This window comes from Vulpes lagopus, chromosome 3 (genome assembly GCF_018345385.1).
Source record: "Vulpes lagopus strain Blue_001 chromosome 3, ASM1834538v1, whole genome shotgun sequence".
Taxonomy (NCBI): domain Eukaryota; kingdom Metazoa; phylum Chordata; class Mammalia; order Carnivora; family Canidae; genus Vulpes; species Vulpes lagopus.
In genome coordinates, this window is record NC_054826.1 from 115,054,574 (window position 1) to 115,081,864 (window position 27,291).

Genomic DNA, 27,291 nt, shown 5'->3' on the forward strand with positions numbered 1-27,291 from the left:
TATAGAATTTTCACAGATTTTTACATGCACCATTGTGTGTGTGCGTGCGTGCATGTGTGCGTGTGTGTGTGTGTGTGTGTAGTTCTAGGACATTTTATCACATGTATAGATTCGTGTAACCACCACCACCCTGGGAGCTTTTTTGTCATTGATGCCGGGTTATTTAATAAGGAGAATGATTGTCCAGGGTATGAAGCTATCAGTTATTTTGACTTTCAGAAATTGATTTGGGAAAAATAAAATGAGGGCTGCAGAACAGGATGATATATGGATGTTTTTCAGGCAAATTGTGAGATTGGCTTCTTTCCCCCTACCAGCCCACAGACTTGCAACTGGCTGCTTGGGAAGCCACCCACGGACCAGGCTCTGTCCCCAGTGGGCTGATAGAGTCCCTCCCTTGGGCATTATGTGGATGACAATGCACGAACTGTGCAGAGAAGGACGAGGTAGGAGCCCAAGGGAAGGAAAAGACCCAGCCAGCTGGAGGCCATTCTAGTCCATTCAGGCTGACGGTGACAATCCTGTGTAATGCAGGCGGGATTATTTTATGTCAAACATGCCAAGGTGCTTTTCAAAGCTGAACTCTACTGGTCAGGGATTTGATGATCCAGCATCACACCTGGAGTATTAGGTTTTAAACATGGGGACTGGAGGGGTTGCTCGTGTGTGTGTGTGTGTGTGTGTGTGTGTGTGTGTGTGTGTGTGTGTTTCCATTCAAAGATAGATTTATCCTTCTCTTCATTTGGATCCCCCTAGGAAGAAGGGAATCCTGAGGCAAAGGAAGTCATTTATTAGGGAGGTGACAGCAGAGGAAACACCAGGAGGAGGGTGGGAAATTGACATAAAGTATGCATTATCCAGCTGGCCACCAATTTGGGGAGATCAGGCCCTAAACCTGCTGGGGAAATGGGAAGCCAGGATTAGACACATGTCTAGAGTCTTTCCACCTGAGTGGTGGGGGAGTTGGGGTGTGTATATACCAACTCCTATCAGCCACTGAATGAAGGCTGTTGGCAGGGGTATGGAGACGTTCCTTCCCTGGCATTTCTGGCCTGTTAATACTGGTTGATAAAGAGACCTTTGACATCCACAGATGCAAAAAAAAAAGTGCAAGAGCTGGCAGCTACATACAGACCTGTGTGCACTGAAGTGATCAGGACCAGGAGGTGATGGTCAAAGTGTTAGCTGTGTTTGCTATAATCCTGTATCCTCCTTCCCATCACATTATCAGAATAGATTGGGCGCTTTCCATGTAGCCTCCTCAATATTTGGTATCACTGGGTTTTCGACCATCAAGAGGGTTGAAAGAGGGAGACCCACCGGACAAGATCGACTCTGTATCGCCAGCTTGACTGCGCACATCAGAGAATCTGGACATCCACACACCTTGCCTCCTTTAGGTCTTGGCTGAAATGTCACAACTTCAGCGAAGATTTTTCTGGCACATCTGCTGTAGTTTGATTCTCCTGAAATCTGAGGCCAAAGGCCAGGACCTGGGTGCAGGTAGATTCTTTAGGAGGCTATCCCGGGGAACAGGAATGAGGGGTAAGGAGGACACAGGGAAGGAGGGAACATCAATAGTGGTTTTTCAGGTTGCCATTCCAGCCCTAGCATGCTCGTCAGGTGGGCCCCCACACCCTCACGGAAAGACTGGGAAGGAGAAAGAAAGGCCAGGACCAAGCCCGAGCAGAACTTCGGGACCGTCTGTAGCTGGGCCGGAGGTGGTGTCCACTGCATGTCTCTGCTGACGCGGTAGCCAGCACCCAGGCACTCCCTGTCTCCTTCTCCTGCTTTTGCTTTTCTCCAGAGACTTTAACCATCATCCTGCAGACCATACATTCTGTGGTCTGTCTTCCCTGCTAGTATGGAAACCCCATGAGAACAGATTTCTGTTTTGTTCACTTCTGTGTGTCCTGCACCGAGAACAGTGCCTGGTGTGTAGTAGTGCTCAATCGAGCACTATTTGTGGAATGAATGAAGGATTCCCCGGAGTGAATTTCTTTCTCCCACCTGCCACCTTGCCCCCTGCTCTCCTCCTTCCTTCTCACTGGAAGAAAGGCTAGTGGAAAGGCCAGTTGTCTGAGGTTGGGTTCCCTGGCAGCAGAGCTTGAGATAAGGATTTGGGTGTAAATCTATTCGCTTGTAGGGCTGCTGTGACAAAACAAACATTAGAGGCTTAACACCACAGAAATTCATTGTCTCACAGTCTGGACATTAGGAGTACAAGATCAAGGCCACGCTCCCTCTGAAACCTGTCAGAGAGAACTCTTCCTTGCCGCCTTCTGGCTTCTGGTGGTTGTTGGCAATCCTCGGCATTGCTCAGCTGACAGCTGTACCACTCCCACCTCTGCCTCCATCCATCACAGGACCTGTCTGTCCGTGTCTGTGTCTTTTCTCTTCTTCTAAGGACACCAGTCCTGTTGAATGAAGGGGGCCACCCTATTTCATTATGTCCCCATTTTAAATAATTACATCTGCAATAACCGTATTTCCCGATAAGGTCACATTCTAAGGTAGTGGGAGTGAGGATGATAACATATCTTTTGGTGGGGGGTTGTAGGAGAATGCCCTGCAGGGGAGAGAGGGAAGCAGTCTAGGGGAAGAGTGACAGCCCATTGAGAGCATGGTCATAGCCTCAGCCTGATGGGTGGTTGGAGAAGGGACGATGGATCCCCACCCAGATGGTGGATGGTGGATGGAGCTGCAGTGTCCTTCCTCCTTTAGACCCAGAGCCAGCCTTTGACCTCCCACATCTGTCAGCTATTGGCTGGGTGGCCATGGGCCTACATATAGCTTCTGTCCTAAAGATAGGGGTTCTGAGCCAAGGACAGACTTGCTCTTGGGACACTTGGCAGGGCTGGGAAATGTTGTGGGTTCAGCGAATTGAGTTCAAGGATGCTGCTAAGTACCTGCGGTGCACGGAACAGCCCCCACCACAAAGGGTGCTCTAGCCAGAAGTGTCTGTGCCAGAGGGGGCGAGCCCACAATGAGAGAAGGGGATAACAGATTCAAGAATGGCAGCACGGTCTGCCACACAGGCAGGATGAGGGCCAGGCTGGTCCCTGAAGGCTGGGAGTTTTCTTCCAGCAGAAACAGTTGCTGGGAAGCAGGGAAAGCCAGGGATGGAGGGTGTTAGGAGCAGATATCCAGGTAACGGTGTTGTTTTTCATGCCATCTGTGGAAAAGGAGACACTGGTTCTGAACAAAAATCCACATTGTGCAAAGTAGGCCTGTGTTAGAGACAGAAAACAAAATCCTCATGTGATGCACTGAGGCCATGGGATGTCGATGCTGATTTTCACAGCAGCCAAGGTCTACCTTCACCAAATCACGTGGAGGTCAGTTGAACAGGAGGGGAAGATGCAGCGGTGTCCAGGGGTGGAAGCAGAGCTCGACAGGTTCTTGTTTGCAGCCCACCTTTGCTAGTGTGGGATCCACATGACTCTTAGAGGTTAGCTCTCGGTTTCTGTGTGTTGGAGAACCCACGGGAATGGTGGCTGGCAGGGCCACACCTCCTCATCTCCTGGCTCACGGTGGGATGTCCCAGCTATTTTGTGGCTTTGAGCATTGTGTCTTTGACCTTGGCCTTCAGAACACAACAGCTAATGGGGCTACTGTAAATTTTTTGGTCTCGTTGATAAGGTTTGGCTAGGAGATCATGAAAATGAAGACAGAGAAATATGAAGCCTCTGGAGTGATTAAACAGGTGCAAAGTTACTCTTGCCACTAAGAGAAATTCTGCTCATCCAAGTGGACTACAGTGAATTGGCACTGTAGTCATTGAATGTGAAATCTATGTAGGCTCTACTCTTTTTTTTTTTTTTTTTGAAGATTGTATTTATTTATATGAGAGAGAACAAGAGAGAATACGAGCAGGGAGGAGAGGGAGAAGCTGAACAAGGAGCCCCATGCAGGGCACAATCCTGGGACCCTGGGAACATGACCTGAGCCAAAGACAGATGCTTAACCAACTGAGCCACCCGGGTGCCTATAGGCTCTACTTTCTTAAAAAAAATTATTAGTTGCCTCTCTCTCTCTCTGTGTCTCTCATGAATAAATAAATAAAATCTTAAAAAAAAAACTATTAGTAATTATGACAAAACACACCTAACAAAATGTACCAGGTTATCCATTTTTAAAAAATATTTATTTAAATTATGGTTAGTTAACATACAGTGCAACAGCTTATCCCTTTTTAGGTGCACATTTCAGTGGTATTAAGTACATTCATAGCATTACAACCGTTATCACCATCTGTCTCCAGGACTCTTTTCATCTTGCAAAACTGAAACGTTATACCCATTAAACGATAGCTTCCATCTTTCGTTGCCCCCCGGTGCCTGGCAATCACCATTCCTTGGGTCTCTATGAATCTGACTACTCTGGGTACCTCACGTAAGTGGAGTCATACAGTATTTGTCTTTTTGTGACCAGCATGTTTCACTCAGCCTCATGCCCTCAACATTGAAAAGGTGCTTGACGTCATTAGCCATCAGAGAAGGGCAGATTGGAACCACAGTGAAATAGCACTATATACCCAAATACCGGTATGTCTAAAAGTTACAAAGACTGACAACACCAGCGTTGGTGAGGATGTGGAGCAACCAGAACTCTCGGGCAGTGGAGGGGTATAATGTGGTATAACCACTTAGGAAGAAGCTCTAGTAGTATTTTGTGAAACTGAACATTTATCTACTCCCATGAACCATAAATAGCCACTCCTAGGTATTTGCCTAAGAGAGATGACAATCTTATGTCTGCACAAAAACTTGGACTCAGATATTCACAGCAGCTTTACATGTCACAGGCTCCAGACTAGAAGCAGCCAATTGTCCCATCAGCAGAATGAAGGATAACAAGCTGTCATATATTCATATAATGGAGCATTATTCAGAAGTAAGAGGGAACAAAGTACTGATGCATACAACAGCATGGATGAATGTCACAAACAAACAGAACATTATGCTTTAACATATATATATAATTTATAATTTAACATTTATATATATATGACTGCATTTATATATAATGCATATACATATAATTTAATATATACATATATATGTGTGTGTGTGTGTATATATATATATATAAAACTGCATTTATATTGTTTGAGAACCACCAAAACTAGTCTATGGTGAAAAACCAGAATAATAGTTGTGGGACGTGAACAGGAGGGAAGGGGATTGAGTGGAAGGGAGCAAGAAGGACATTTCTGAACTAACAGTGATGTTCTACATCTTGATGGGACAGGTGTGTGTGTTGTCAAACTCATCAGGTACGCTTAAGGATTATGCATCTTGTTGGATGTAAGTGTTATTTGCGAGGGGGGGGTGGGGGGGGAAGAGCCATAAACACACACTGAACTCTGGCTACTGACATGCCTGCTGAAGTGTTTCAGGGGGAAGCCTGTAACTTATTTTAAGATGCTTTCAAAAAAAGATCATGGTGGGGGGATGCTGGGTGGCTTAGTCATTAAGCATTCGACTCTTGGTTTGGGCTTAGGTCACGATCTCGGCGTCATGAGATCAAGCCCCATGTTGGGCTCTGTGCTCAGTGGGAGTCTGCTTGAGATCCTCTCTCCCTCTCCCTCTGCCCCTCCCCCCCAAAGAAATAAATAAATCTCAAAAGGAAAGATCAGTAGACATGCAATAAGGCAAGTATAGCATAATTTAAAAATATTAATGTAGAATTATTAATATTAACTGCATTGCAGAAGCTAGGTGGTGTGTATAAAGGAGGTGACTGTACAGTTCTTTCAGCTTTTCTGTATGTATGTGACAGTTTTTATGATAAAATGTTGGAATGCAAAGAGAGAAGAAGACAGAGACCCTAGCAAGGAGCAATTTGCCATGGTTGCGTAGGCAGGATATGATCTCCTGGACCTGGATGTAAGGTGCAGGAACATACGGGGCCAGCCGGAGAGACCATTTGAAGGTGCAGTGTTTCATGTCTGGGACCAACCCTTAGACATTCAACTCCAGCTTCAGGGGTGCTATAAACAAGGCTTCCTGACAGAGTAGGGGTTCTGCATCATGCTGGCTGTTCTCTTATTTTGACAATCAGCCTCGCTGATTCTAAGGTCCCGAGTCTTAGATGAATCAATCACACTTCAGCGAATGTGCTGGGAGATTCTAATGCAGGTGAGCTGTGGTCCTCCAGCTGAGCAGCACTGGGTGACCGTAGAAGGAAAGGGTTAGCTGTCCAGGCTGGACGTATGGGGCTGGAGCATGGCTCTGCCACTCACTGATTGGCTGTTGTGTTGGTTGAATGAGCTGAGTGGCCAACATAGGCTGCCATTAAGATTATGTGTTATGGAGCCATTTGGGAAGGAGTAGACTCAGGTTACCATGCTCTTAAAAGGTCTTGGGGGATAATTCTGGGTCACATAGGGGTGTAGCATCTCTTATTACAAAGCCAGATTTTCCACCAAGGAGAAATGTTTGATTTGCACTCAGAAGAAGAAAATGTGTTTCGTCAAAAGTGATATTTGCACACTGCAATGCTGGATATTTATGTTTCTGAAAATTGCTTTAACCTGAGATTTGCTCTGACCAAAGGAACGCCTTTTAAATCTTCGATGCCTAGCATTCTGGGCCCTGTGGCTTAGGAAGCAAAGTCTGTGCATATTGCCTTTGCCAAGTAAGATTCGGGGATTCACATTTAGCAATAAATATGTTCTGGGACTCACACATACTAACTAGACCCTGAGCTGCATGCAATACTTACATTACCCTATCAGATGGATAGTAATGACACTTGCATTTCATAGATGGGGACCCTGAGGCTCAGAGAGGTTGAGGACCTTGCCCATGGTTGCACAGCTGGGATGGAGAATTGAACCTGAGACTAACTGAGCCCACACCCATAACCTCTATGAAATAATCAATTTAGGGAGTGCCCTGGCCAGTGGCTTTGAAAGTTGATCTACATCATGTAACTCAAGAGTGATAAGACAGTATTTCCCATAAGTATAGCCACATTTTAATATGACTATGTACCTTGCTTCCTTCCCCCCTTGGATTTATCCTCCTAGAAGGAGTTCTGTGTTTGTTCTGTGTTGTTTCAGCAAGCTTTCAGAGTCTGAGGGGCGTGCTCATGGCTTTCCTCAGGAGCACCAAACTGACTGGATTTTTGAAAATGTCTGTGGGACAGTCTTATTTGATAACAAAGATAGGTGTCTATGTAGCAATTGTTGTTTGTGGGTTTTTTGTTTTTGTGAGTTTTTTTTTAGGAATAGAAAAAAGTTGTATGACTGAGGTAAAGAGATTTACTTTCTTGGGTGGCCCCCCAAATGTCTTTTTTTTTTTTTTTAAGATTTTATTTATTCATGAGAGACAGAGAGGCAGAGACATAGGCAGAGGGAGAGGGAGAGGCAGGCTCCCTACAGGGAGCTCGATAAGGGACACGATCCCAAGACCTGACCTGAAGGCAGATGCTCAACCAGTGAGCCACCCAGGTGCTCCAAAATGTCTATTTTTATCAGGAATCTTGGTTAAAACTGACAGAACCCATCTTAAACTAGCTTTGGCCAAAGAGGAAGGTTTGTGGTAGTGTGGGCTCCCAGCATCCCTGGCTCTAGAGTTTTGGTTGTGCCCTGGGAATCTTTCTCAGCTGGAATGTTCCTCAGCTCTGCCTTTCTCCATGGGTTTTCTTCTCAGAAGATGCTTCCCGTGTGCAGGAGCAAAAGCAGCTACAAGTTACCCCAGGCCTACCTCCCACCAGCCAGGACATGCACTTGGGGAGACAGGTCCTCTCTTCTAAAAGTTCTAGAAGTCTGGGGCACCTGGGTGGCTCAGTTGGTTAAGCATCTGCCTTCGGCTCAGGTCATGATCCTGGGGTCTTGGGATCGAGCCCCAGCATCGGGCTCCCTGCTCAGTGGGGAGTCTGCTTCTCCTTCTCCCTCTGCCCCTACCTTTCTCTCTCAAAATAAATAAATAAAATCTTTTTAAAAAATCAAATAAAAGTTCCAGAAGTCCCAGGGAGGATTCTCAGGGGCCCATCTTCCTTGGGTCCTAACCTTGTCCATGTGGTGGGAGATTGTTTGTCACCACATCCCCATTCCAGCTGGTGGTCACCACTCAGGAGCCTTGCAATGGGAGGGAGCGTGGTTTAGGGGAAGGAAGAGTGAATATCTCCTTACTCAGTTGCCACAGTTGTGGTTGGGATTCTTTTTTTTTTTTTTTTTAATTTTTTTTTTTAATTTTTATTTATTTATGATAGTCACAGAGAGAGAGAGAGAGAGAGAGAGAGAGAGAGAGAGAGGCAGAGACATAGGCAGAGGGAGAAGCAGGCTCCATGCACCGGGAGCCCGACGTGGGATTCGATCCCGGTTCTCCAGGATCGCGCCCTGGGCCAAAGGCAGGCACCAAACCGCTGCGCCACCCAGGGATCCCTGTGGTTGGGATTCTTTGTTGCTGCTTCCCTGACTAGCACTTCCCTGGCTAATGTCCCTGCTGAAGAACCTTGGCAGGCAGGGGTTCAAGAGCTGGCCCTGGTAGCAGGTGGATGCCAACTATTTGGAAGTTTCTGGAAGTAGAGGGGGCTGCCCGGGCCCTGGGAGTATACCTCAGGGCTTTTTACTGTTGGGCAGCAAAGCTGGGCAGCTTCTCCCTGGAGGAGGAGCTCTCAAGGATGGGTCCTAGTCAGATGGCCTGATCCTACCTTCTCTGGGGCTCAGTGGCCATGAGAAACTCATCTATGTCCTAGGCTGCACTCTCCTAGAAGCAGACCCTGAGACCAAGATTTGAGTGCAAGTATTTTATTTGGGGGTGATGCCAAGAAAAACCAGAAGGGAAGCAGGGGAATGAGACCTCCACTAAAAGACCTGTTATTGGGCAGGTTCCCACCACGGGCAACTGGGTCACGATCCTCTTGGGCACTCAGTGTAGGGGCAGTGGCAGCAACAGAGCATTTATTCACCATCTCCCTCCAGATAGAGGTTGAGGGCTGCTTCCAGAAACCCTTAATTTTTGAGGCTCCTCTATCCTGTTTCTTGGACATGGTGGCCAGAGAGACTCCTCAGATGGAGAGATGTGGGGCTGGCTATAGGAAGCTCGGTGGCCTCTGGCAGTGATGCTGGTCAGGCCTGGGGGCTGGAGTGGCCCCTTCTGCATCCCCACACTTACTCTTGCCACCCCGAGTGCAAGGTCTTCTGGGCTCTCCCTTCCCTCTGCTTGCCACTTCTCTCGATCCCTCCTCTCCTCTGGTCAGAAGGGTGAAAAGCAGGCGAGCAAGACCACTGGCAGAACAGATGCCCATAGAGAAGAAGGTGCCAGTCTCCCCTTCCTAGAGGGGCATGCGATCTCTGAGAGTGTTTCTCTTGGCAGCCATCTCTCTCAGCTTTGGGGTGGATGGACTGGGACAGTCCTCAGCTTTCCCCACTCAGCCAGCATCTCCTCTCTGCCCATCGAGGCAGGGAACGTCAATGGTTTTGAATAATGCAGGATCCCATCTCTGCCTTTTACAAATCCCAGAGGGAGGTGCTGAGCACCTGTTGTTCCTAGCACCTTGGTAGGTGTCCCCTGTCCCCAGCTTTGGGCCCAGGCTGCCAGTTCTGGGGCCAGCAGGGAAGGCCCCCCTCCGCATCCTATTGAGGTACAACTAAAGGCTTGGCCAGACTCTCCATAACATCAGCTTCTGCTTCTATTTATTCTTGGTATTTTTGACACAAAGAAGGAACTCATTAGATGTTTTTTGAATTGAATAAATATTGTTGTGTAAAGAATATTAGCTTTAGAGTTAAACTGACCTGGTAAAGGTCCCAGCTTCACCTTGTACCAGCTGTGTGAATTTGAGTCCAACTCATCATGGGGAGTTGGGGCAGTGTTGTGAGGATAATATAATGACAAAGAGGACTGACTCTGACATAGTACTTACTGTGTGTGAGGCATGGTGCCAGGCATTTCTATTGTATTTATTATCATCCCACTTTATAGATAGGGAAACTGAGGCTTACCTTAAGTAACATGCCCACGGCCACACACCTGGGATTTGCACCCAGGCTGTCCAGCTCCAGAGGCTGTGCTGATAGCCATTCTGCTTCACTTCATTCCATCTTGATAAACCAAGATCAGGGAGGCAAAGCACCTGACATATAGTATATGCTGAGTAAGTACTGACTCGGGGCTCATGCACTGGGAAGAAGGAGAGAGGGAACCAGAACCAGAAAGACATTGGGAAGCAAGTGAGATCAAAGCCGTGAGGAACTGGCCAGGGGATCTGATTTGGGTTTCAGTACTTTGACCTTTGGGCTTCACTACTTTGACCTTACCATGTCCCTGGCAGACAGAGATAGAAAGATAGAAAGAATTTCATCTTTTAGATAAAAAATTTTCATTTTTTGGAAGGAAAAATAGGTAATGATTTGAGGCACCCAGAGTTCTGTGTTGATTGGGCCAAGCACCTGGAAACTGCCAGAAGTGATACACGCCCCCAGCGTCTCCGGCCCGCATATTGTGTTTTTGAGATCGCTCCCCATGTGATCCCATAACAGGCAAGGCCCTCCACAAGGCAAATGTCAGTTTTTTAATGAGCATTCCTCTTTAACTCATCCTGAGCTGCTGTCAGCCTTGCCCCTTTCAGTAGGATGCTGGCCTCTGTGTGTGTTAAAAGGGTTTCCTGCCCAGGTTTTGGTGAGCAGAGTGTTTTGGCAACACTGTGCAGCCAGGGCCCAGCCCAGGCCAGAGCCTTAGAAGGCAGCATTAACTAGAAGTCTCTTTTCATGTGGTCCTTCTTGTTTTCCTCCTTCTGATGGAGAAATGGAGTTTACATTTCAGACCTCAACCTAAGCTTTTGGTTCCTGGTTATAGTATGAACTAGAAGGGAAACCAGAGATGATTTGGACCAAGCCTGTTTTCTAGATGAGAAGACTACAGCACAGAGCAGTTGAGTGACTTGTCCAAGGTCACACAGCTTTCAGTGATAGCTTTCAGAGACTGGTTAGGTTGCCTGACTTCCAGGCAGGAGGTCTTGCCACTGTGCCACACTGTTTTACCTCACACAGGAAGGGGTCTGTGGTGGCTGAGAATATACAGACCTGGGTTCAAGTTCTGGCTTTTATACCCTCTAGAGGTGTGGGCCCCGGAGAGTTACCTTATCATCTCTAAGCCTCGGTTTCTTTGTGTATAAAATCAGGATTATATAGCATGCCGGAGCTAGCTTGCATTGGCTCGCAGAGCTCATTTTAAATTTTCAAGCATTTCACAAGCTGATTGACTTCACTTTGGAGCCAGCCATTGTGTATGAAATAGACAAATACTACAAATCAGAGCCCTTTCCCCTCCTGCAGGGTTAAATATCCGCACATCACTGATCATAGTGGTATTTACTTCAGGGTGTTTTTGTGGGCCACCAGTTGGCTTGGTTCTGAAAGCACAGAACCTTGATGTATGTATACAGTGGTGCCATATCAAGAGGACAGGCCTATAGTCCCACGATCCTCAGGCTGGCATTAGCCCCGCTCCTTCCAGCGGTGCGACCTTGGGCAGTTACTCGTTGTTGCTGATAATGACAATTGCTGACTCTTCTTGAGTGTGTCCCATAGACCAGCTGTTGTTTCAGGGCTTTCTATATCAATTTGAAAATCAAGCAGGGACTATCATTATCTTCAGTTTTCATTTTAAAAAGCTGAAACTCAGGGGCATCTGGCTGGCTTAGTCGGTAGAAGGTGCAACTCTTGATCTTGGGGTTATGAGTTTGAGCCCCACTTTGGGGGTAGAGATTACTTTAAAAAATTAAATTAAATTAAATTAAATTAAATTAAATTAAATTAAATTAAATTAAATTAAAAAACGGAGGCATGGAAAGTCTGAGGAACTTGCCCAAGGCTATGTAGTTAATGAATGGGGGAGTCTGCATTCAGAGTCTGGCAACTGCTCCTGGCCTCCCCCCCCCCTCCCCCCATCTTGTTGAGGCTTGGCTTCCTTCTGTGGAAAATAAGAAAAGCAAATTCAACCTCAAAAATGGCAATGAGGGTGGCATCTGATAATGCCTATGGTGCTCATGGTGGCCCAGCCCATCGCAAGGCCTCTGTTAATGGGTGCTTCCTGCTGGCAAGCCCTAAGTAAACGTTGCTGTCAGTCATTACCACAATAATTGCCCTAAAATCTTCTTAGCCAAGGGACTGTGACTCAGTTTGACCAAGGAGATTAAAACATTTGCCAGCAAGTAATTCATCTACCTCAACTGGGGTTGAGAAGATGAGGCTTTAGCGCTTGAGTGGCTGGTGGGTTAGGGGGTTCTGGAGGCGGACAGTAAGCTTCAGAGAGAATGTGGGGGCTCTGCTCAGAGGAAAGGTTGAAGACTTCAGTGGGCTGTTGCCATTGACTGAGCCTGTACCGATGGCAGGGACTACAAACCAGAGTGAGACCCAGGCCCCTCCTTCAAGACTCTCAGTATAACAAATACTGAGTATTTGTCAATGCTCCGTGTTTCTTGATGTCGTGGAAAGCATTTTCCGTGCATAAACCCGTTGAATCCTACAAGCCTTTGAGGTACAGTGATCATCCCCATTTTACACATGAGAAGACAGAGGTCCCAGTCAGTGAATGACTTGCTTTGCATGTTCAAGGAATCAGTGGCAGAGCCAGGGTTTGAACTTAGGTGACTCTGGCCCTCAATATTTCCTCCTTTCCTGGCATGGCCTCTGAGAAGCAGTCATGGCCATCAAAAATTAGGAGAAATTAGTGGGGCCCTGAAAGAAGGGTCTTCAGTTCAAGCAGCAGCAGAAGTGAATCTGGCCAGCTAAGGGAAGTGATAAATAAAATGATAACAGATTCACTTACTAAGTGCTGGGCTCTAAGCTCTGCCCATATATTAACCCATTTAATTCTTTCATCAACTCTGCCTCATGGGTGTTCTTACTATCCCATTCCGCAGGTGAGAACATGAAGGTTGGGGAGTTGGGGAAGCTGGTCACACAGTAAATGGTGGAGCCAGGATTCAAACCAGGCTCTCTGGGAGCGAAAGAGGGCAGTCCTGAAAGGGTAGTGGAGTAAAGGAAGCAAGGAAAGGAAAGAATACAAGCAAAGGAAGAGTTGAACCACGAGGCATCTGGGCAGCTCTGGGACTTTCTTGAGCAGAGCTCCATGGACTTCTAGGGGACGGGGGTCAGATGCCCAGGCTGAGCCCCACCCAAACCACAGCCAAAGAGGTTCTAATATCAGAATAAGTGGGGACAGATGCTGAATAGACAGCAACAACATATACTGCCTATAGGACCCCCAAAATCTGAGACTGAGAGAAACTGTGAGTTTGTTTTTTTTTTAAAGATTATATTTATTTGAGAGAGAGAGAGAGCATGACCTGGGAGGAGGGGAGAAGGAGAAGCAGACATCCCATGGAGCAGGGAGCCGGATGGGGGGCTACCTCCCAGGAATCCCAGGACAGAGCCACCCAGAAGCCCCAAAAGTGCATTTTTTTGGTAATAGGGCTTCTGCGGGCAGCTGACGTAAGAAAGGAAAGTAGCAGGGTTCCTGGGCGGCTCAGTCAGTTAAGCATCTGCCTTTGGCTCAGGTCATGATCCTAGGGTCCTGGGATGGAGCCCCACATCAGTCTCCCCACTCCACAGGGAGCTTGCTTCTCCCTCTTCCTCCCCCCCCTTCCCTGGTTGTGCTCTCTCTCTTTTTCTCTCTCTCTCACTCTCAAATAAATTAATAAATAAATCCTAAAAAAAAAAAGGAAAGTAGCTACAAGAGATGTCTGTGCTTTTCTTCTTTTTTCTAAAATCAATCAGTAGGTATTTTAGTCTCTTGCCATGTGCCAGGCCTTGGACTAGGTAAGAGGATCGGCTTTGAAGTTTGACAGACCTGAGTTCAAATCCTGACTTGACCACATACCCCTCTATCCATTCAGTAAGTTTTTACTGAGCCCTGGGGCAGGGCACTCGTTGTCACAGGGGACATTCACTGTGTCACCTTGGGGAAGTTACTTGACTCCTCTGAGCCTCAGTTTTCAGTGGGAGAAAATGGGGATAAAAAGCCAAAGAGCACAGTTGTCAAGAATGCACAATCTAGAGTCAGCCTCCTTAGGCTCATACCCTGTAAGCTGCTTTTAGTCCATAACACTTCTGACATTAAAGGTATGGGAGGGGGGCCCACACAGTAAATTCTCCATATGTTCAAGCACCAACCGAGTGTCCTACAACTTAGCTCAGTACTGACACTGCCTGCAATCAGCTCAGACCCCTGACCCAGGTGAAGGGCTCAGTCTCATGGACCGCTCCCATTTCAGATCCAATCACAAGTCCCAGGGCGTCCCCATACTTCTGACTGACCCAGCTGTAAATCAGGGGTTCTTTTTGACCTCTGCCTCGGCTTCCATAATTTGCTAGAATTGCTCACAAAACTCAGGGAAACACTTTATTTATTTTAGAGGATAGAATTCAGGAGCAGCCAAATGGAAGTGATGCGTAAAGCAAGGTACTGGGGGGAGGGGCACAGAGCTTCCATTCCCTCTCGGGGTCCAGCACCCTCCTAGCACCTTGATGTGTTTACTAACTCAGAAGCTCTCCAAACCCTGTTAGTTAAGAGGGTTTTTTTGTTTGTTTGTTTTAATGGAAGTTTCATTTTGTAGGCATGATTGATTAAATCATTGACCATTGGTGATTGAACTCAGCCTCTACTCTCTCCTCCCCAGAGGCTGGGGTTTGAGGCCAAGAATTCCAACCCTCTAATTGTGCCTTTGTCTTTCTGGCAACCAGCCTTCTTCCCAAAGCTATCTGAGAACCCCCAGCCCTTAGTCATCTCATTAGCATACAAAAGACACTCTTATCTCTCCCAGAGATTCCAAGGATTTTAGAAGCTGTGCTCCAGAAGCTAGGGACAAAAACCAAATATGTATTATTGTGTCACCTGCAGCCCTGCCAACTGCTCACTGTGTGGTGTCAGGCACCCACCTTTGGCCATCCATTGTCTCAGGTTACTCATATGTACAATGAGGATAATGATAGCTCCTCTCCAGGGGCTTGTGGTGCAGATTAAATGAGAAAATAAAGGATAGCACTCAGAATCCCATGCCTGGCACAAAATTGCCCAGAAACACTGGATAATGTAAGAAGAAGAGGCAACCAGGAGTTGCATTCTGGGGAAAACTGCATTTAAGGGCAAAAGTAAGGGAATGAGAACAATGAAGACCAAGACTTGAAAGCTAGGAGGTTAGAGGGAAGCTAGAAGGGAGCATAGTCATGCCAACCAACAGAAGGATTTCCAGAAGAGCTCTTCCCCACTAGAATTTCACAGAGTGTATATTATATCCCTCATTTTCCCCAGGAGGATAGGAAATGAGGCCCAGAGAAGCTCAGCAGCAAGTCCAAGGCCCACACAGTGAGTACATGCTAGAGATGGCATTGGATTATAGGTGTGTGACCTCAGTCCTTTGCCTAATCACCCACCGTGTTAGCTTCCTGGGGCTCCCATCTCAAGTTCCCATAAATTGGATGGTGTGCCACTGCGGGAATTCATTCTTTCATGATTCTGGAGTCTAGAAGTTCAAAATCAGGGTGTTGGCAGCGGTTGGTTCCTTCCTGGAGGCACTGAGGGAGATCCTGTTCCATGCCCTTCTAGCTTCTTGCGGTGTCATGGTCCTTCGTGTTCCTTGGCTTTAGATGTATCACCTGGATCTCTGCTTCCATCATCCCGTGGTGTTCTTTTCTATCTGTGTCTGTCTGCTTCTAAGGACACCAGTTAGACCTAGGGGTCACCCTAATCCAATATGGTCTTGTCTTAACTTGATTACAGATGACCAGAGCCCCATGTCCCAATAAGGTCATATTCATCCTTGTCAGGGGTTAGGGTTTCAACATATCTTTTGAGGGAAACAATCCAATGCATGACAACTACCCCAACTCCAAATGGTAGGGCAGAAAAGAGGGGTGCATGAAAACACAGACTATGGAGTCCCTCCCCACAGGAATTACAGTATATGAAAAGTCCAATAGCCCCATAAAAGAGTTTGCTCTGACAGGTACCGAAGAAGCAGATAAGTACAATGTGAGTGGAAGAGGGAGTCAGAAGGAGAGATGGTTTGGTTTTTTTGTTGTTGTTGTTTTATAAGATTTTATTTATTCATGAGAGATACAGAGAGAGGGGCAGAGACAGGCAGAGGGAGAAGCAGTTTCCCTGTGGGGAGCCCAGTGTGGGACTCAATCCCAGGATCCTGGGATCACAACCTGTGCCAAAGGCAGATGCTCAACCACTGAGCCATCCAGGCATCCCGAGAGATGGCTTGAACCATCAGAAGAGGAATGAGGTATAGCCAGAGAAGTCCTTTTATTGTATCTTTTATTTTTTATTATTTTGTTAAGATTTTATTTATTTATTTGAGAGAGAATGAGTGGTGGGGAGGGGGAGAGAGAGAGAGAGAGAGAGAGAGAGAGAAGTAGACTTTCTGCTGAGCAGGGAGCCTAAAGTTGGGCTTGATCCCAGGACCCCAGGATCATGATCTGAGCCACCCATGCATCCCCAGAGACATCCTTTTAAAACATTATGTCTAATTAGGTGACTTTCTGCCTAAAGCCTTCTGTGGCTCCCTGTTCCTCAAGTAAGTCCATACTCCTTACCTGGCAGCCTCAGGTCTGCACCCGACCCTGCTCCAGCCCCCTGGCCCCCTTTACTTGTCCATATTGGCCATTGTGGTTATCGTGCATACCTGTTCCTTGGCCCTCCAACCCCTGTTCCTACTTCTGCAGGGGAGTCTTAGGAAGGTCAGTTCCCATAGCACTCCATTATTCTTCATAGCACATACCACTGTACTAATCAAATAATCTAGTATTAATTAGTTATGCATATTAATTAATGCTTACTATCAGGAACTGCATTACAGAGATCATAACTGTCTTGCTCACTGCTGTGTCCTTTGTGTCTAGCACAGTCGGGATACTCATTGAGCACCTACTATATGCCAGCCCTATGCCCTACATGTAGTAGATAGTCTATAAATAACTAGTGACAGAATGCTTGGGCTGGATCTGAGGTTGGGTAGGTGTTGGTGAGACACAGAGAAGCAGAGGGGGGACATTTGACACAGAAATGGAATGAGCAGATGGGAGAAGAATCTGGGGGCTGGGCCCTGCTGGCTCAAAAGCTGTCCCTTTGCTTACAGAACGTCTCCCAGCCATGTCTCCATAGGTGCTGTGGCTCATCCTGGCTGCTGCTGCTTCTACTTGAGCGGGACTCTCTCTAACATAATTTGTGTCCACTGTTAGTCCTTTGTTACAGACACTTGGTAGCTGGGGAGACAGGGAGGGCTTCCTGCTGTCATTTCAGGTTCGGGTTGATAGTGTTGCATGTTCTGAGGCAATCTCTGTTAGAACAAACAGCTTTGCTATAAGATGTTCACTGGGAGCTCAATTTACAATAGAGTTAGTATCTCACTCTTGAGATGCTTGAGTGGATCTGAAGTACGTTGACTGAATTTAGATGGCCACTGAGCGCTAGACAGAAACTCTTCCATATGAAAAGATTGAGCTTCTTTCCTATCTTCTCTGGAAGGTTTAGCTTCATTTGCAGGATATAAACAAATGTTTCTCTGCATCAGCATTCATCAAGAGTCTGTCCTGTAGGAGACATATAAAGTCACTAGCCTTAATGAGGTCATTGTCTCATGCAGCAGAAAAACAGCAGGTAAGATTGTTACTACCTCAAAAATGAGAAAGGAGCCTTACCTCACACCGTACACCAGACCAAGTCCAGATCCCAAGGACTTAGATTTCTTTGAAAAGCCTAACCTTTAGAAGGAAAAAAAAAAAAAAAAGAATGTCTTTATAACCTGAGTGTAGCAAAGCATTTCTGAAAAGGTCATAAAGTGCAAACTGTGGAAGAAGAAGCTGGGTACAGTCTATCACATTAAAATTATGCACTCTGTTCATCAGAAAATACAGTACAAAAAAACTGGGAAAATATATTTGCTATACACATGTACTTGTTTGCTGGGGCTGTTGAAACAAAGTACTAAAAACTGTCTTAAGAGAAATTTATGATCTCATAGTTTTAGAGGCGAGTATTTCAAGATCCAGTTGTCAGCAGGGCCATGCTCCCTCCGAAAGTTCTAAGAAGGATCTGTTGCTGTCCTCTCTCCTGGTTTCTGATGGTTCCACTGCTTATGGAAGCATAACTTCAGGCTTCACATTGCTCTCTCTCTAATATGCATGTCTGTGTCCAAATTTCTCTTTTATAAAGACACTGGTCATATTGAATTAGAGGCACATCCTATTCCCATATGACTTCATCTTAAGTAATCCTATATGTAAGGATGCGATTTCCAAATAAAGTCATGTTCTGGGATCCTGGGGGGTTGGGACTTAAAACATGAATCTGGGGGTGGAGGGAGGGGAACACAATTCAACCCATAACAACACATAACAGATGGGTAATTGACTATCCATAATATTTAAAGGCCTTTTTGTAAATGAATAAGAGAAGACAAGGACTCAGTAGAAAAAATGGGTACAGGGACGCCAGGGTGGCTCAGCGGTTTAGCGCCTCCTTCAACCCGGGGTGTGATCCTCGAGTTCTGGATCGAATCCCTCATCAGGCTCCCTGCATGGAGCCTGCTTCTCCCTCTGCCTGTGTCTCTGCCTCTCTCTCTGTGTGTCTCTCATGAATAAATATAATAAATAACAAATCTGAAAGAAGAAAGAAAGAAAGAAAGAAAGAAAGAAAGAAAGAAAGAAAGAAAGAAAGAAAGAAAGAGGGAGGGAGGGAGGGAGGGAGGGAGGGAGGGAAAAATGAGTACAAAGAATCGAACAGGGTTTTCATAACAGAGAAAGTATAAAGAGCCAATGAACATGAAAACAGCCAGGGAAATAAACTAAATCCAAAATAAGATATCCAGTGGACAGGAATAATTAGAAAGCCTGACAGTAACTGGCAGATACAGTCCAGTCTGAAATGTATATTGTCAGTTGTGCCACAGACATATAGAAGGGCATTAAACTTACCCAGAAAAACAGAATGTCAACATTTCTGTGCAAGCAAGGAAATGCAGTTAAATTGATACATGACTAGATATTCATTCAAAGAAATATAAGCGAAAAATATTTTAGCAGCCCCACTGATCCCATGCCTATGTGTCAAAATGTTAATATTCAGTCCTAGTGACTTGGCAGGGAGACTTGTGTCCTTCCTATCCTTCTGCTGCTTGCCATCAAGCTAGTGCAGCCCTTTTGGCTGGTCTGGCAGTTCATGTTCAGCAGCAGAAAAATATCCGATGTTTTTGATATATTTTGATCTAGTCTTTGACCCAGTAATCCCACCAGTGGGTTTTATTAAAAGGAATCTAAAGTAATCTAAAAGAAGAAAAGAAGAAAAATGTCAAAATGCCCAATTTTAGGTCATTACAAATAACCTAAGTACCTAGCAATAGAAAAATGCTTAAAATAAATTACAGTGTGTTTCAGCCTAATGGAATATTCTGTGTGGACATTAAAAATGAAACTTATGGGGCGCCAGGCAGGCTCAGTCTATAAAACATGCCACTCTTGATCTCAGGGTCATGAGTTCAAACTCCATGTTGGACATAGAACCTAGGGAAGAATGAATGAATGAATGAATGAATGAATGAATGAATGAGTCACACGTGATGTCTAGGTGATAATGTGAGAAATGCACATGTCTATTTATTTAAGTTTGGGAAGTGGTTCAGAATTTGCCTGTGTTGTCGATGCAGTTATACAAATACTGTTTCTGTGTATTGACAAGGACTGGAGAAGAATCCCAAAGGATGACAGGGTGAGGGCAGTGGAGAATAGAAAGCCTTTGATGCAATGTGTAAAAAGTACTGGGATTATCGTTGAATTTTGCTTTTTAAAAAAATCCCTTCCTATTTCAATGTTGTTTGTGCAGTAAATTAAGAGACAAAAGGCTTCTCCCAGCCCATGAGAACAAAGACAGGCAAGCACAGAGCAGCCTTGTTTGGGCCTCGTTAAAAGTTGTGTGCACACATCTGAAACCCTCTACCAGGTGAGTGAGAGCCGGAGTGCCGTTTCGAAGCACCTTTATCAAAGGACGTGTATCGGGAGGAGAGCCAGGCTGTTGTTTTCCTCAGAAAGTGTCTTTTGTCCCAAATGGTTTTCTCTGACTTCCTTTTTATTGATTAGAACTTAGCTGTTTTCAAAGGCTGCAGGGAGAGAGAATTTTTGTCTGGGTAGAGAGCAGAGCAGCATTTGTACAAGCCGGCTGCCGGGGGCTTGCAGGGTTGTTTCTGGATGCATTTGAGTAATTTACAGATGGTCTATTTCGGTTCTCCCAAGCCCACCCCACGTGGTTCAACCAAATTAAGCTCATCAGGCTCTTAAAAAAGGAAACCGGGCCTGTTTGTTTGTGACATTGCGTTAAAAAGGGAAAAGGTAGAAATGGCACCTGTTACCTAGTTTTTTTTCTCCCAACACGGCTTCAGTTCTCTCGAGGTTGGATGAGGCAGGCCACAGACACAGGGGTGACCCCTCTCCGGACCATGCTGTAGTGGCGGCAAGCCTCCATGTAGGGAATGCATAGCCTGTTCTCGTGGTCATTAGGATTGCAGTTGCTTCACATGCTGTGAACATAGTGGTGGAAAGATGGATACTGTCCTTGCTTTCGTGGAGAGCTAGCAAACATCACATAAGGACAAAGTGCCTTGAAAGAAATAAAATAGGTGATAAAGACAAGCAATCAAAAGTGAGGTAGGCAGGGGTCTATTTTCAGTTGGGTAGTCTTGGAAAGCATAGCTGAGGAGGTGACGTTTGAGTTGACATTCCCAGGCTGAGGGAATAGCAGATGCAAGCCCCCGCAGCAGGGATGGTCTTGTGTTTCCAAGGAATAGAAAGAAGGCAGATGGGGCTGGTGGATGAGGTCGGAGATGGAGGCTGAGGTCAAATTATTTAGATCCTGGTAAACCAATGGTTCTCAGTAGGGGGGGGTTGCCCTCAGAGGACATTTGGCAAAGTATAGAGACATTCTTGGCTGTCACAATGGGGGATGGTATGCTACTGGCATCGAGAGGGTAAAGACCAGGGATGCCATTAACCATCCTAGGGCGTGCAGGACTGCACCCATAACACAGAATGATCTAGCTCCAAATAGTGCCAAGGCTGATAAATCTTGTAGATGAGACTAAGGACTTTTTTTTTTTTTTTAGTTTATTTATTTAAGTAATCTCTACACTTAATTTGGGGCTTCAGCTCTCAACCGCAAGATCAAGAGTCCCATGCTCTTCTGACTGAGCCAGCCAGACACCTCTAGATGAGGATGTTGGATTTCATTCTAAGAGTGGTGGATGGAGAGTGTTACATAGGGAAGTGAGAGAATGTCCTGGTTCAGTTTTCTTTTATAAACCTAGAGTGTGGGACCAAATTATTCTTGCTCTGACATGCCAACCTTATCTGACTAAATTTGGGCGGGAGAAGGGAGACTTCATAGAGTTGGAGATTCTCCCAGAATAAGCAATCCATTCTTTCTGGGGAGGCTGAGCCCACTTCCTGGGAGGGGTTTTGTATCGGGTGCTCCGGGGTTTCTGCCTGCAGCCAACAAGAAAGACCCGGGAGGAAGCGAGAGGATGGAGTTGTAGCTTGCTCTTAGGCCTCTTTTGGTCAGTGGAAGATCCAAGACAAGCTCAGCTGAGCTAGTGAATGGACTTTCCCTCATATCTGTTGGAGCAAAATTCGAAGTCTTTGGTTGCTATCAACATTTGTTCAGGCTAAAATCATGGATAAGAAAAGAATCTCAGTTGAGATTTCTCAGCCTCAGTGCAACTGATATTTTGGGCCAGATCATTCTGTTGAGCGGGTGGGAGCATTGTGCACTTTGTAGGATTTTTAACAGCATCCCTGGCCTCTACCCACTAGGTGTCATGTCAGCAGCAACCTCCTCCCCGCTTGTGACAACAAAAAAATGTCTCCAGCCATTCCCAAATGTCCCTGGAGGTGTGGGCAAGGGGAAAATTGCCCCAGGGTGATAAAGGGCCAATACTTAATGAGTGTCCACAAAGATCACCATAAATTCCATGATTCTTTTGAGGGAGGAAGTACAGATTGGAGAGCTACTGAACTAGATGGTCTTACTTTTTCTGTTCCCATAATCTAAGCTCCTTAACCATCTGGCCTCTGGTCAGCTCTTAAATTTAGCATCAGCTATTTCTAGGGACGAAGGACAAAGAAGATGCCATATTCAGGAATCCTCCAGGGACATGTTTGCCCTCAGAGCAGTTTCGATGTCTGAGTGGATGTTGTTGTTTAGATGTGTCACACCTTCTGGGACAAAGGCCCTGAGTTTAGTGACAACCTTCCATTTTCTCCTAGGCTGGGTTAAGATATGATCTTGAGATCCTAAGCCTGAAAATTAGGGAAACTCTCGTCATATGTCATTCAGGAGGACTATAGTGGCTTAACTTCTCCACAGTGATGACTTCACTGCTACTTCTAAATATCAATTACTAAATTATTGCCCAAAAATGTATCCCTCTCTCTCTTTTTAAGATTTTATTTATTTATTCATGAGAGAGACAGAAAAAGAGGCAGAGACATAGGCAGAGGGAGAAGCAGGCTCCCTGCAGAGAGCCTGATGTGGATCCCAAGACTCTGGGATCATGCCCTAAGCCAAATTCAAACGCTCAGCCACTGAGCCACCCAGGCATGTCTCTCTCTCTCTCTCTCTCTCTCTCTCTCTCTCTCTCTCTCTCTCTTTTAAATATTTTATTTATTTATTTGACAGAAAGAGAGAATGCATGCATGAGCACGAGGTGGGGAGGAACAAAGGGAGAAGCAGACTCTTGCTGGCAGCAAGCCCATCTCAGGGCTTGATCCCAGGACCCTGAGACCATGACCTGAGCCAAAGGCTTAATCAACTGAGCCACCCAGGAGGCCCCTATTTCTCTTTTTTAATTTGAAACGGAGGTTGAGGGCATCCAGAACGCACACCTGTTCTGCCTAAGGGTGAACTAGCATTCTTTTTCCCATTTAAAAAACAAAGGAACTTACAAAAACCAAGACTGCAAATGAGTGAGGGTAATGCTATTTGTAAGGAGGAGCTCACTGTCTTATTTTAGAAATCCAAATTATTAACTGCCTTTGCTTGCTTACTTGGGACTTTATGTTATGAAATCAAGAACCTCAGGACCAGAACAGCAAAGGGTAATGGGACTGCGGTAAAGGTTCTCTCATTCTGTTCCATCTATGTAGAGTGTCCTTCCCTAAAATATGTGCTGGACAAAATCCTACATATCTTTTTTTCCCCTAGTTTTATTAAGATATAGTTGACTTATAATATAATGTAGGTTGCAAGTATACAATGTCATAATTTCATACACATATATATATTGAAGTGATTACCACGATATGATTAGTTAACACATCCTACTTCTTTTTAAAGACTTAAATGCCTCCTCCGTGAAGCCTTCCCTGACCATGCCCCTCCTGAGAACGGGGTTGTGCTTCACTCTGTCTTGCACTAGGTCAGGTTTGTGTGGCTCGTTAATACCCAGGGCCCATAATTTGCTTTATTGGAGACAAAATTCACATCATGTCAATGTAACCATTTTAGAGCATACAGTTAGTTCAGTGGCATTTAGTACATCCTCGATGTTGTGTAAATATCCCCCCCCCTCTCTAGTTCTAGAATATTTTTATCACTCCAAAAGAGACCCCATGGCCACTAAATAGTCACCCCCCATATCTGCCCCCCACCCCCCAGCCAAGCTCCTACCAGATCCTGACAACCACTGATCTGTTTTCTATCTTTATGGATTGGCCTGTTCTGGATAGCTCAGAAGTAGAATCATAGTGTACATGATTTTGCGTCTGGCTTCTTTCTCCTACTATAACGTTAACGAGGTTCAGCTACACATACTGTAGCGTGTACCAGTACATCATTCCTTTCCATAACATTCCATTGTATGGATAGGCTCCATCTTGTTCATCCGTTCATCCATCGGTGGCTATCGGCCCATTTCCACCTTCCGGCTGTTGTGAACAGGTACAACTGTGAACATTCACCTACACGTTTTTGTCTTCTCTTGGGAGAACAGAAGTATCAAGGAGAGGAATCACTGGGTCCACATGGTAACTCTAGGGTGAACCTTTTGAGGAACAGCCATCAGCCCGCGTAGCACAGTGGTGGGGCCATCTTACATTCCCACCATCAGGGCACAGTCTTCAGCCTTCTCCACAAGGCACCTGTTATTTTGTTTGTTGTTGTGTTTTTATAGTTGACCTTATGAGTATGAGACCACTGGGGATTTGATTTATATATATATATATATATATATAATCTTCCCTGCTCCCCACCAAAAGACTGAATTGTTGGTGTCATGATGCTTTTGTTACTGGCGACGTGGTATAAGAGTTAAAGCATGGGCTGCACTTGCCACCTGTCCTTTCTTAGAATGTGATCTCCAGGGGCATCTGGGTGGCTCAGTGGTTGAGCATCTGCCTTCAGCCCAGGTCGTGATCCCGGGGTCCTGGGATCAAGGTCTGCATCGGGCTTTCCCCAGGGAGCCTGCTTTTCCCTCTGCCTATGTCTCTTTCTTTGTGTCTCTCATGGATCAATAAAATCTTTTAAAAAAAGAAAAAAGAATGTGATCTCCAGCTGTCACTTGGCTTCTCTGAGCCTGAATTCTTTCATCTGTAAAATGGGGAACCTCTAGAGCTCTTGAGGGGAAGAAATGAGATTCAGCCTTAGCATGCCCGAGTCAATCCCCAGCCTAGGGTGATTTTGAGATAAAAGTCTTCCATAATTATTATGATCATGATGTCCTGGTGTCTAGGACTGAGTAACAGTAGAATAAATGTTGAATAAATCAGCAAACCCTTGCATGTTGCTAGGTTAGCCCTCTTTTTTGTTTCTACCAACTGTCCCCTGAATTCCAGACAGCTGTCTTACAAACTGATCACCCCCAAGGCCAGGCAGAGAGAAAGAATGGCTGGGTCGGTGGGATGACCTCTCTTGGAAAAATACTTCCTGAAAACCTTGTTAGGCTTGTGTTGGGGATGAGGAAGGGCTGGAGAGAGCAGCAGCTTGTATCCTTCAAAGGGAAGAAAGAATAAAAGAGCTTTCCCTTTTTTGAGATGAAAAATAATCTTCTTAGAAAGGGGAAGATAGAAGATGACACCAGGCATCCACCTTGGTGAAGCTTGGTCGATGCCCCCCTCCCCTGGGGGGAAGGAATAGAGCTTCTCTCTCCACTCTGAACAGGAGCTTGAGGGCTCCCTTAGGCAGTGAGAGCCTGGTAGCCAGCCTCACTCCTTTTACCATTTCCTATAAAGCTGGGAGTGGGCATGCTCCCACAGGTCTGCCCCTCTTGGTAGCTTTCTCTAGCTCTCATGGACCTTTCCAGAAGCCACCTCTTAGCACATTCCAGCCATACTGCCTTCGCTGTGTTCCTGGATTTCTCCCTCTTCCCACCCCCATGTTCGTGTGTCCCCCTGCCCATCTCACTTCCTTCAGCCCTTCTTCCAACCTCACCTCTGAGTCCTTGCCTGACCACCGTGGCTGACCTGGTGGCCCCCACGTGCGCCTCATCAGTCCCCATTCTGTTACCCTGCCTAGGTTGTCGTGCTTGCTTTTTTAATACTTATTTTATGTTTTTAAATGAAGCATTTCCAACATAAAATAGTAAACACCCAGGTACACATCTCCCAGATCTGACAAGTGCTGATAAATATTCTGTCCTATTTGGTTTACTTTGGATCCTCCCCAATTTAATCAACTTTATCAAGGTGTAATTTGCATACAATAAATATGTACATTTTAAATAGTTGATTTTTGGCAAATGCACCCATGTCATCACCACCATAATCAAGATACAGAGTATTTCCCTCACCCCAGAAGGGCCCTTCATCTCCGTATCCTGCTGGATTTTTCTCCCTAGTACTCAGCATGATCTGAAATCACCTCACTTGTGTCTCCTTTAGTCTGTTTACTCTCTGTCTCCGACCCCCTCACCCAAAGTATATGTTCCATGAAGGCAGGGACTATCTTGCTCCCCACTCCTTACATACCATGGCCCACAGTTAATCTGTCAAGGTCACGATAGTGCATTTGTCCTTGTGCATGCATGGTGACGCACAGTGAGGTACGTCAGTGGAGTAAGTTCCTAGAAATGGAAATATTGAGTCAACGGATATGTACTTTTTTTGCTATTGTAAAAGAAACATCTGTCCTCCTTCCTCTCTTCTGTCCCATGTCTCTCAATCTGAGCGCTGTTGCCATTTTGGGCTGGATCATCCTTTGTTTGGGGGGCTGAGGAGCTGTCTTGTGCATTGCAGGGTGTTGAACAGCATCCCTGGCCTCTACACACTAGATCCCAGGAGCATCCCTCACCTCAGGAGTGACAATCCGGAATGTCTTTAGACATCGGTGCTGGTGGTAGTGGCAAAACTGTCCCCATTTGAGAACCACTGGTCTATAGGCTAATTTCCTACCATACTGTTTTGTTCCTCAGTTGCAACCCTCTCTCCCTCTCTAAATGAACCACCCATGATGACACTAGATTTGAATCCATATTTCACCAACTCAGCAGACTAAATTACAAGTTATGATCCTTACCTATAAAGCTATGTCATGAGTTGAGCAGCTGGTTACTTGTAAAAGCAGGGAAGGCTTCGCTCTAAGTCCACAGGGATATGAATGGCTTCTCCTTGGCCTGGGAGCCAGCAGAATTCTCAGCATTTCTTGTCTCAGGATAAATACGTCTACAGAATCAGGTCCTGAGGACTACATCTTCCAGGCCTTTAAGAACAAGAGGGAGGAGTGCTTGGGTGGCTCAGTCAGTTAAGCATCTGCCTCTGTCTCAGGTCCTGGGATTGAGCCCTGCATTGGGCTTCTTGCTCAGTGGGGAGCCTGCTTCTCCCTCTTCCCACTCATGCACACATGATTGCACTCTCTGTCTCTCTCTCAAATATAAATAAAATCTTAAAAAATAAGGGGGGGGGACTCCTAGCCACTGTGTACAGGGGCTCTGAAATTCCTTGATTACTCAGGATACTGAGTTGACCATTCTATCTTGACAAACCTACAAACTCATGTGTAAAGCAGTGAAGGATGAGGACCTCATGAAATGGAGGCAGGTCCCATCTAGGGGGACACCGCACTGTGGCCACATGTTGCCAGGTGGGAATGTGGGTCCAGCCATGCTGGACCTTCTAATTTTTTAAGAAAGGCAGGAAATCCAGATTTTTTTTTTTTTGAAAGTGTGAGGTATCTTGATTCTTGAATTTTATCATAATTATCAATTAGTTATGTTTAAGCTTGATGTGGGCCAAATAAAACACATCTACAGGCTGTCAAGTTGCAACCTCTGAGTTAATGTGTAAGATTCTTT

General features: G+C 45.7%; 1 protein-coding gene across 2 annotated transcripts in view; it reads left to right on the plus strand.

Annotated features, from left to right (window-relative positions):
* Positions 1–27,291, plus strand: part of SYT17 (synaptotagmin 17) — a 75,124-nt gene that overhangs the window by 15,106 nt on the left and 32,727 nt on the right. The window lies entirely within an intron of this gene.